Below are 12,383 nucleotides of genomic sequence, written 5' to 3' on the forward strand. Positions count from 1 at the left end.
TTTACCAGCCAAAGGTAAGTATGAATTATTTTTAGCAACACGTTCTTTTACCGTTTCACGTGTTCTGGCAAATTGATAAATGATTAGCATTATGGACCTCCAGCAAAATATTGGTAGTCCAACTGAGAGTGATTTATTATTTGTTGAACTTTGTTTACCATTAATGCCCATGTACTGTATGTAAATTATTATTAGGTAAATTAACAAAACCACTGAAGGATTCTAGGACTGGAATGAGGTTAAATGTGTGAAAATATCTATAGTCAGTGTCTCATAAGGATTAGCACAAGTATTAATTCTAGACTTATTTATAATAGTAATGCCAGACAGTAATCAGTTTTTAGTTTGTGGTACTAAGAATATACTGATTAAAACTTAGACCTTTGACTATTATGTCATTGGTGCAGTGGTCAAAGACCTCAGTTTTAACCAAAACGTCTATTAAAAGTAGGCACAGTACATTACTATACATAAAGTTGATCCATTTAATCAGTGGGAAACAGTCAGAAGCCAGACAGATTATCGAACAAGACATGCTGTGATCAGTATTGCCCGATCCAAGTCAGTCCTTGTGTTTTAGCACTGAAGTGACTGCAAACAATCAAAGAAGCTGAATGGCATAAAATCTCATCACAATCGCCTTTGGTGTTGACCTGTTGATAAGTACGAAGCCTTTTTCTACCATGAACAACCACGTCTGGGTCGTGTGCATTGCCGAGGCATTCAGTACAGGTATAGGCTCCTCGTGAGAAACTGTCTTGCACTCATTTCCAGAAGCAAACATCCATGTTGTAAGGCTTAGAAATTCCTTTTTAGTTTCTTACAATTTGTTACCTGTATTAAGATAAGTTACATGACTTAATTCAGCATTGCTATGGAGCATAAAAGCAGAGCAAAATGATGACCCTTTTTAGACAAACTCGGGAAGGAACTAAGAACAGTACACTTACCAATAACTAAATTGTCTAAACTCAAATCAGGAAATTTAAAGGCTGAAAGTAATTTTTAAACATTCAAAGTAAATAGATTACTTTTTGTCGTTGCCAGTAAACTTAAGTAAAATGATAAGCCATCTGGGACTACTAGTCAGCTTAGAGAGGAACCAGGAAAAGCTTCAACAATCAGAAAAGCTGGTTTTGATGAGTATCCAGTTTGATATGCCTTTCCTAATAGAAAAGGGCAAAATTTAAGGAAGACCGGCCACACTATAAAGAATATGGTGCAAAATGAATTGTAAAAGCACTGGACATAAGATCACCACCTAGTGTAAGGCTAGCTGCTTGTGAGGCATCCAAAAATTTGTACTTAACTCATGACTGCCACATTTACCGCCAGAGAGAGAGAGAGAGAGAGAGAGAGAGAGAGAGAGAGAGAGAGAGAGAGAGAGAGAGAGAGAGAGAGAGAGAGAGAGGGCATGAAAGCTGTTTTCGCAAAACAATAGTATTAGAAAGGGAATTGGATAGCTGATAAAACTCACTAGCGGAACCAGAAAAAATTTCATGGGGGCCACCAATTTTCATGTGTATATATATATATATATATATATATATATATATATATATATATATATATATATATATATATATATATATATATATATATATATATATATATATATATATATATATATATATATATATATATATATATATATATATATATATATATATATATTTACTTTAATTTTAATAGATCTTTAATTTTTTCCCATTTTATATTTATTTATGTTATTACTATCTTAATCTTCATTATTATTTTTTATCATTATTTTTCATGGGGGCATGTGCCCAGGTGCCCCCCCCAACACATGGCTCCGCTAGCGATAAAACTGAAGGTAGAAACTAAGTGTGAAAAGGAGTACTGTGAGAAGATGTTAGTAAGGTAACTTTGGAATGCAAGATGTGTCGTTATTCATCTCCATTGGCGTTCTCTCTTGCTGTTTTGGATTTTGAAAGAAAATATCAGTTTCTCCATACCAACTTGAAGAGAAACACTACTGTATTCCTAAATAGTTGTCGGATGGTGCTGCCCCCTACGATGTAAACAATGAACCATCGAATGAAAACAGAATTTGACACCGAACCCGCCAGGTCGCCACCCCAGAGAAGCGAAATGAGTGTAGAGTTCTATCCTTTTAACTCTGTGTTCCCATATACCAGTGTATTTGTGCAGTTTTCGTAGCATAATAAGTGAATTTCTATTTTTGTTGCAAAACTTGTGGAACAAACAAAGAAATCGGCGTGAAATAATGTAAGTATTGTCTGTACTCCTAGCTTAGGCCTAGGGTAACGTAGCTAGTCAAAGGCGTAAGCGTACAGTAGACCGTTGTCAGTTTCTCTAGCTATTCTCACGTCATTTCTTTCTGTTTAACAGATAGTTTCCAGCGCTTAAAAGTATTGTTAATTAGAATGGGGTAGATATCTTTGAGTACATTAAATAAATTAGCCTAGGGTAGATTGTTCATTGTAGGCCATGGTAGACTGGTCTAGCCCAACCCAAGCTTTGATAATCGTAACCCAATCAAGGCTGGTTCGTTCCTTGTCTACCATATTAATTGCTTATCACAACGGTTCTGTGATCTTCATGGAAGGTAGCCAGTGTTATCAAGTTGCTGAAATTGTTCGAAAAGAGTCCATTCTCATTAATTTGAACCCCATAAACACTATATGACAAAAAAAAAAATTAAAAAATTTACTTATAAGGTAAGAATACCTCCCCTTGAAGAGTTACAAATTTATTTCTGGTGATCATTTCTCGTGATCTTAAGCATCCTGTTGCTAAGTAACTAATTGGTTCTTAGCCAGTAAATAAGTCTAATCCTTCGTAGCCAGGGAGATGTTAATCAGCTCAGTGGTCTGGTAAAACTAAGAATCAACTCCCATGAAAAATGGGGGTGGGAGGGTATTTTAAGGTTCTTTAGTGCCATTATTTCATAGTCATTTTGCATTTCAAAAATGGCTGGCTGTCTTATTGGCATTTTACCGCCAGGGCAATTCATCCCATGATGGTGGGGTCTTTGCCATTATTGCATCCCTGTAGGCATTATTTAGGGTTCTTTGCAGCATCCCTTTGGCCCCTAGCTGCAACCCATTTCATTCCTTTTTCTGTACCTCAGTTCATATTCTTTCTTTTATCATACTTTCCGCTTTCTCCCAACAGTTGTTTCGTTGTGCACCTGCGAAGTTTTCCTCCTGTTATACCTGTAAAAACTTTTTACTCGCAATTTCCATTACAGCGCTGGATGACCTCATAGGTCCCAGTGCTTGGCCGTTGGCCTAGATCTTATATTCAATTCAATTGTCAAAAGATCCATCAAGTTATCCTATGTGAGGCTACCTGCACCACAAATAGCCCAGCCTTGTGAATTGTGTAGATTAGACCTAGTTTAGAACTTAGTGGTAAATGAACTGCAGTGGAACCTAAAATACCTCTAGCATACCTTAAGCCCAGGTTATTCATTTTGGTGACGGCCAGTGGAAAAGATGTGGCATTTGGCTGGGCATATGCCTAATTGGTACCAGACAATGCTGGAATGTTTGTTACATATTTTAGCTTGTGGTATAAGTAATGTTATATAAAAAGAGAATAAAATTGTCACTATTAGGTTAATGTTTATTGTGATATAATCTATACTGTTATATAGATGATGAAAATTTATTATTTTTATATATTGCAATGTTTTTGTTGTTACAAAGTTACTATTTTTTTTTTAAGTGAAATTTGGTCATTGTTAATTTCAGATGTGGGAGATCTTCAGACATATATCACCAAAAACACAAAATTTAAATTAAGACTGATATCAGATTGTTAAAGTGCAGTTACCTAGAGAAAGGTTGCACTGTATAGGTTTTAGATAGATGGGTGTATAGGTATAATATACATGGGATTCTAAATTTTTCGTATTTAAAACTTTTCATACTACTTTCTTATTTCTTTTGTTTTAGCAGTAGTATTTTGTTACCAATGTATATGATTTGGTTTTCCTGTGCCCTGCAGTATCAGTAATTTTTAAAGTGAGTCTGTCTTTCTTCATGATAGAATGTTAATTGTGGAAGTATTTCAGTGTAAGTTATGTCACTCTAAAAAGTGTGTTATTTACTCTTTGAAGTTCATGTTTTTATGGGAGCTTGTCAGTGGTATGAGAGAAATTTTTAGCTGACTTGGAAATTAAACTTCAGTGTAGGGAAAGATTATAATGATTGTGAAATCATATTTTTCAACCAAGGCCTAGCTGAGGTATTGTTTTCATGTGAAGGATGAAAACTGTGTGTAGTAATTATATGATATTTTAATTTCTTCCAGAATAAATAACTCAGGTTTTTCAACTGCTTAATCTAGTTTTTATTTTTCTGTAAAAGAAAACTTTGTCTCTCCGTCTGCGCTTTATTCTGTTCGCACTTTTTTCTGCGTACTTTTTGTGCCTTCCCTCAGATCTTAAAAGCTACTGAGGCTAGAGGACTGCAAATGGGTATGTTGATCATCCACCCTCCAATCATCAAACATACCAAATTGCAGCCTTCTAGCCTCAGTAGTTTTTGTTTTATTTAAGGTTAAAGTTAACCGTAATCATGCTTCTGGCAACGATATAGGATAAGCCACCACCAGGCCATGGTTAAAAGTTCCATGGGCTGCGGTTCATACAGCATTATACCAAGACCACTGAAAGATAGGTTTTATTTTTGGTGGTGTTGATTATAAGCTTTAGCGGCTGTACAGAAAACTTGATTGCGCTGAAGAAACTTGGGCCCACTTTTTAGTTGTTCTTATTTTGATCAGTATTGTTGGTGCAAATAGCAATTTTTGTATTCCCAACCCCTGTATCGAGCAATCATGTAAGTAACCTCCATGGGTAACAGTCATTTAATGTGAGAGAAAACTAAAAAAAGTGAATTGTTGCAACAGAAATGGTCTGAAATGCATAAATCACAAGATTATAGTCATCACAAAAACTTGTTGTTTAACAGGGATGTATTCTAACCTAATGTAACCTTGAGTGCTGGGCTTTACCTTGCCAAGGGGCAGCTCCTGCCTCCCTTAAGATATATTTCCATAATTTACTCAACTTAACATTTTTTACATGTCTTATGTATATATTTACTCATCACCAGTAGGCTATAGGTACAGCCTGGTTGTCACAAAGTGCAAGTATGAAAATGAATTAAATTTTATGGTTTAACCATACTTGCAAATTGTCAGTTCCTTTTGTGACCAAGGGTCAAAGTTCTTTGCCTTCAGTGAAGATGGCAGTACTTGCTAGTGAATCAGTTGCATAAAACTTCGTTTAGTATTGGTTGACTATTTTTGTCTGCCCAAAACTTTTTTAAGGTGATTTCCTTGCATTGAAAACGGATAAGAATTGTTTGATATTTCTTTGTATCTACATAAAACTTTGATTAGGACTATTTAATACCTCAAAGCTTTCATGAGAGCCATGATTAGGTTTTTATAATTCTTTTGTATGCACCTTTCCCTTTGTAGTACCACACCCACCATGACTAAAGTCTGGTAAGGATGGACAACTGGGTGAAGTTGTGAAGTTTTAGCTTGAAATTTTGCTTATTCTGTCAGACATAGAATGAATTGTTTGTGTAAGCATGATTTTCTAGCATGTGTGAACTATTTACCCAAAAAGAGGTTTTCCTCCTGTTACATCTTCTAAAACCTTTTTACTCTCAATGCCCCTTTCAGTGCTTAATGATCTCAGAGAACCCAGTGCTAGGTCTTTGGCCTAAATTTTATGTTCCATTCCATTCCAAAAGGTCACAAAGGCTCTCTGGAGATGTCGTCAGGAATAAATTGAGACAAAAAATCATGAAGCCATAATACATCAGCATATGAATATTTTGTTAATAACTTGGCCTCTTGCTTTTTGTAAGAAAGAAACATTGTATTTGTCACCATATGACCATTCCTGCTATTTGGTTCCATATAAGTGAGAAATGAACCAATTTCAGTATCGAAATACTGAAAACTGTAGCAAGAAAAGTTAAAGTTGTAAGACACTTTCTTTATCTAAGCAAAATAATGCTTGAAATAGTATGGTAGCTGTAGAAGAGGTGGTAAAAACACCTCACACCAAAGCGAAAGATCGAGAAAAGAAATGAGTTTATGGTTATTGATTTAACAGATTATCTTTCATTGAATTCTGTTGAGAGCAGGTACTAAGGAAGGAGCACCCCAAATATGAACAAAAGCCAAATGAATGGTATTACTTACATAAAACTTCAGTTGTTGGGATAAGAATATCAAACTTGAAACACAGAATTAAAGCACCTATCTGAATAACAATTTGTACTACCGTATATGAGAACTGAAAATTTTATGCTAGTACAGTAACTTGAACATCCACATTTTGGTACAGGTAACAAATAGATTTACATATCTATCAAAAAGAGAATGAAAAAAATTGGCTGACAGGTTATAAAAAGAAGTAAGTGGGAAGTAAGATATGAGGTACCAATCAGTATATGAATTAAAAATCAGAGTTTATTGATTTAGTAAGGAAGGTTGTGTGAGAGGGACATTGGATGACTGAGCAGTGGAGGCAGAAGAAATGTGAATGGCTAAATCATTAAAAAAAAAAAAAGAGGAAGATGTCTATCAGCAGTGGGCCCAGAGGCTGGTGTTTTGCATTTAAGGAAAATAAATAACACGATTAGATAAAAAGAACCTGAAATACATTTAACTTAATGGCTTTTTTATCCATAAAATAATCATGTGAATACTCAGTTTATATATTTTGTTTATTTATTTAAGCTAATATTCTTAGTAAACTTCTTTTCCTGTTGTATCGGGTTTGCTTGGGACTGCCTTTCCATGAAGCCACAGCTGAGTTTACATTTCATATCACGTTTTACTTCCTGTGATAAAAGTCATGCACACACAGTAGATAAACACACATCTGTGTTAAGCTTGATTATTGATTAAGGTAAGAAATTTGAAGAACCTTACAACTTCTTTCGCGGATTTATTCTTCGAGATTTGCAATTTACTAATTTCAGCTGGGATAATCTTGTTAAACATATATGTTGTTAGAATTGGTCTGCATTTTCTAGATACGGGTAGAAAATACGACTTTAACGGAAGATTACTGTGATCCTTTTTGTTGTTTTATTATGATCCAATTCAGCATTTTGTAAAGTATGCAGTTTCGGTGGTTTAGAATATTTAAAGAAAGGGATGAGCTTTTCCGATGTTGACGAAGCTTTGGATGCCCCTATAGCATACTTTTATTGTAGAAATGAGCAAAAATTCAACATCTTTTAGCACTAATGCCAGTCTCATTGACGTTTAGAATGAAGACTTAAATACTAAAGGTATAAGATCAGTTATTCAGAAAAGTAATTCATCAGTGCTTCCACAGAAGTCAGCAAAAGTTGTATTTATACGAATGCTTTGAAATCTTGCCTGTGAAAATATCGAAAGCTGTTGTGAAAAAAACTGCTTTGAAAAGCAGTGAAAACTGACTGCAAGAAAAAATATTCATGCGGACTAATTTGTATTTTTCCTTGTCAGTTCGGTTTTGTAATTTTGCTTTCCCATTGTATTTATTTTATTTTATTTGTATAATACAAGACTGACGGGAATGAACGAAAAGAATGCGATAAAAAAGTTAGGTTGGAAACCGATGCAGAGAGACCCGCCACTTGAAAGAAAAACTCTTATACTTCACATAGCCGTAAGAGGGTCAGTTATGAATTCATGAAAACTAATCGGCAGCTCTAAAGGAGATAGTTTTCAGAAGCGTGTTTACAGAAACTGGTAGAACTACCTTTGAAAATGATTATGAGATCACTGAACTGCACTGGTTACTTCGTTTATGATCCTCAAGGCTTGTAGATGTACTAAGAGAGGAGAACAGTATCTATCTATCTGTATATATATATATATATATATATATATATATATATATATATATATATATATATATATAACAAATAATACTAAAACAAACACTAAAGTAGACAGGAAAAAATTTGTAGCATTGAGTACTGGTAGAATGAAGCTTGGATGAATTCGTAACAAAGTTTATGCAAAGAACTAAGAACGAGAATAATTTAGTATGAAGACAGTGTGTTTCAGTAACACAAGTATATCTGTTACAAAATTTGAAACACAAGGAAAAAATACAGTAATTTGAATAAGTATATGAGTATTAAGAGTTTCATTTTCAAATCCAGTAGTATAATCAGGAAAACCCGTAGGGGGTTAATGCCGATTACTTGAGGTTCTTTGCAGCGTCCCTTCGGCCCCCAGCTGCAACTCCTTTCATTCCTTTTACTGTACCTCTGTCCCTATTTACTTTCTTCCATCTAACTTTCCACCCTCTCCTAACAATAGTGCAACTGCGAGGTTTTCCTCTTGTTAACCTTTCAAACTTTTTTACTGGCAATTTCCGTTTCAGCGCTGAATGACCTCATAAGTTCCAGCGCTTGACCTTTGGCCTAAAGTCTGTATTCTCGATATCATTCAGATTTGGAAAGAGAAGAAAAATTATATAAATGGGAGGTGTTGGTCGAGTAGAGATACGCTTTTCGTTCAAATCAATCAACTGTATGGTAGGACGACAGCGAAAAAAAAGAATTTTTGTTTCTAAGCTAGTTTGGTAGCAGAGGATGTTAAACGTTCGTGGTACTTCATGAATTTCTAAGTGAATGGAATATTTCAGTTCATGATGCCAACATATAACTAGTTCACAGTCCTTCTGAAGGTTAGGTATTTCGTCTGGTATGTCTCCTAGATCCTTTTATATTAAGGTGGTGAATTTTTTCTGGTAAAGTATGGATGTGTGTGAGAGAGAGAGAGAGAGAGATAGATAGATAGACAGATAGAGAGAGAGAGAATTATTCAGAAGAGGAAAAATACAGTAAATGATGTGTTGAAGGAACCATATAAAAAAATAGCTTCGAGTGTAAGGAAACGCAGAAAAGAGAATGTAGAGAAAAGAGAAACATGAGGAAAGGAAGCAAGGAAATTTACATAGGATAGAGTGTGGAGGCAATGTAAACTAACGGGAAATATATATACGCCAAAGAAAGCTTGAAGAATAATTGTAAAATACGAAATAACTTGAACAGCAGTTCACGCTTGCTTTGGTGTATATTACTCCACGCTTCTTTTCTCTGCATTCCTTGCTTTCTTCCTCGTAGATTTTACTCAAAGGTGTTTGTAGCGTCCCCGTGGCCCTTAGCTGCATCCTCTATTTAGCCTTCCTTCTTCACTGTCTTGCTGTCCAACCTCCCTAACAATTACTTCTCGGTTCCACCTTTAGATCCTTGTACTTCAGCGCCTTTATTTTTCTGGAGTAATTTGTCTTGCCGAAAGTGCCCAAGTGCTTTGCTTCACGGCCTAAATTTAAAAAAATAAAATTCATGATTTTTTTACATCTCCACTTTACGCTTTCTTTTTCATATGTTTCCTTTGTTTCCAAACTTTCTTTTCCATGTTTCTTTTGATTCCCTGCTTTCTTGCTAAAGGTATTGCTTTCATCAGAGAATGCAAGAACAGATTATGACGAAACTGTGATGATATTAATTGGGTGATCTCCGAGTCATTTAACTTTTGAATGATATTTATTAAGACTTGATTGTTATTTTGTTGCTATGGGGTCGTATGTAGTCTTATCGCCTATTATTATTATTCATCCCCTCTTAAAGAGCTGCATGTAAATGTTATCAGTTTGATATTGGTATCACATGCTATAACGAGATTAATCTCGAAATCTACAAGGTCGTCGTTACGGTCAGAGTCTCATTTCTCTTATTTTTTTTCTTTTTCACAACCCCACTTTTGTTTGTTTCTTTTAGTCTTTATGCTTTCTTTTTTTCCCTTTGACTTCATGTTTTTATTTCTGTATATTCTCTTCACTGCGGAATTATCTGACCATTTGCACCGCTGCCTTGGTCTCTTCACTTCAGAGTTGTCGTGCTGGTTGCACCGCTGGTTTCTACTCTTCACTGCAAAATTGACTACTTTCCCCACTGGTCTTGGTCTCTTTACTTCAGAATTGTCAAACTTCTTGCACCAGCAGTGTTCTTCTCTTCACTGCAGAGTTGTTTGACTACTTGCACCACACTGGTCTTGGTGTCCTCACTTCAGAATTGTCACACTTCTTGCACCACTGGTGTTGTTCTCTTTACTGCAGAATTTTATGACTGCTTTCACCACTGGTCTTGGTCTCTTCACTTCAGAATTGTCACACTGCTAGCACCACTGGTCATGGTTTTTAATCTGCTATATCTGTAGCCTTGTGATAGAGATTCTGAAATTATTTGAAATTTTGAATTTTAAACTGGTTCCGATGTTTTTCGTTTATGTTATTTTTATTTGTAACATGTTTTCCTTTCCTCTAAAGTGACTTTCTGTTAATCGTATTTTATTTTTTGTAAGGATATTCTTTAAGGTGGAAACTTATTTGCCAAGTGAAAATATGCTCGTAATGAATAATAATAATAATAATAATAATAATAATAATAATAATAATAGTAGTAGTAGTAGTAGTAGTAAAGAAAATATTTTTAAAAACAGAAAATACAAGAGAAACTAAAGACACTCGTTAGTAAGAGAATGACGTTGTTAATGGAATGTTACATATTCCGGAGCCTCTCAATCTGTCATTTGATGACTTGCAAGTTACATCAACAGTTGTCATACGAGATTCTTGACATTCGTAAATAACGAATTTGTTAAACTTGTTTCTTTAAGGTTGTATCGCAAAAACTTTTGGGTTAATTTTTAATCTATTTATTTTATTTTTTTGCCGTCCTTGGGTGCTGCCTATGAACACGGCAAAACTTCAGTGTTGCCATCAACATTGGCACGTCGATTTTGCTGGATAGAGTTTGGGCGTTTACACCAGAGACCGTCAACCCCAGATTATGAAAATTTGAGATTTAAGATTAAGGGAATTCTTCGGTTTAAGAAGTTAAATGCAGTAATGCATCGTTTATCTAAAGAAAAGAAACGTTTTACCCACAGTAATGCATCGTTTATCTAAATAAAAGAAATGTTTACCCACAGTAATGCATCGCTTATCTGAATAAAACAAATGTGTACCCACAGCAATGCATCGTTTATCTAAAGAAAAGAAATGTTTTACCCACAGTAATACATTGTTTATCTAAAGAAAAGAAATGTTTACCCACAGTAATGCAACGCTTATCTAAAGAAACGTTTTACCCACAGTAATACATCGTTTATCTAATGAAACTTTTTACCCACAGTAATGCATCGTTTACCTAAGGAAACTTTTACCCACAGTAATGCATCGTTTATCTAAGGAAACTTACCCACAATAATGTACCGTTTATCTAAAGAAAAACTTTTTACCCACAGCAATGCATCGTTTATCTAAAACTTGACTCACACTAATGCATCGTTTATCTAAAGAAACTTTTTACTCACATAATGCACCGTTTATCTAAAGAAAAGAAATGTTTTACCCACAGTAATACATCGTTTACCTAAAGAAAAGAAATGTTTACCCACAGTAATGCATCGCTTATCTAAAGAAAAAAACGTTTTACCTACAGTGATGCATCGTTATCCTAAAAAAGCAAATGTTTACCCACAGTAATGCAACGCTTATCTAAAGAAACGTTTTACTCACATAAATACATTGCTTATCAAAAGAAACTTTTTACCCACAGTAATGCATCGTTTATGTAAGGAAAGAAACGTTTTACCCACAGTAATGCATCGTCTATGTTAAGAAAGAAACGTTTTACCCACAGTAATGCATCGTTATCTAAAGAGAAGAAAAGTTTACCCACAGTAATGCATCACTTATCTAAAGAAACTTTTCACCCACAGTAATGCAGCTGTTAACTAAAGAAAAGAAATGATTTACCCACAGTAATTATTCGTTATCTAAAGAAAAGTTTACCCACAGTAATGCATCGCTTATCTAAAGAAACGTTCTGCACACAGTAATGCATCGCTTATTTAAAGAAAAGAAACGTTACCCACAGTAATGCATCGTTACCTAATGAAAAGAAAAGTTTACCCACAGTAATGCATCGCTTATCTAAAGAAACTGTGGTGCATCACTATATTGTGATCAGAAATAATGAGTAAAAAGCCACAAGTATGTAAATGAGAGCCTGTTTTTTTCTAAACTACGAAAAGGATAAAACAGGGGAGCTTTCGACCGTTTGCACAACGGTCCTCTTCAGCCAACTGAATAAAATACTTGTATATCTTAAAAAGACATTTTGAAAAGAATTTTTGTGACAGTCCGGGAAAAACATCGAACAAACTTGCGACGTGACTATAGCAGGGAGGAGTCAACTAAGGATTATATTGGGGAAGAGACTGACCACGAAGAATGACCTTGGAATGAATAAGCTGACTACATATTTATAAATGTACAAACCTTAATATAG

General features: G+C 34.8%; 1 protein-coding gene across 5 annotated transcripts in view; it reads left to right on the forward strand.

Annotated features, from left to right (window-relative positions):
* Nucleotides 1-1,847: 1,847 nt before the first annotated feature.
* Nucleotides 1,848-12,383, forward strand: part of LOC136832238 (recombining binding protein suppressor of hairless-like) — a 385,818-nt gene continuing 375,282 nt past the window's right edge. The window contains exon 1 of one of the 5 annotated variants that reach the window (XM_067093094.1): nt 1,848-2,250. The gene's annotated coding sequence lies outside the window, so the exon portion shown is untranslated. The remainder of the gene's footprint in view (nt 2,251-12,383) is intronic. The other 4 variants (XM_067093098.1, XM_067093100.1, XM_067093101.1 and 1 more) reach the window with 4 other exon arrangements.

This window comes from Macrobrachium rosenbergii, chromosome 49 (assembly GCF_040412425.1).
Source record: "Macrobrachium rosenbergii isolate ZJJX-2024 chromosome 49, ASM4041242v1, whole genome shotgun sequence".
In the NCBI taxonomy this organism is placed as follows: domain Eukaryota; kingdom Metazoa; phylum Arthropoda; class Malacostraca; order Decapoda; family Palaemonidae; genus Macrobrachium; species Macrobrachium rosenbergii.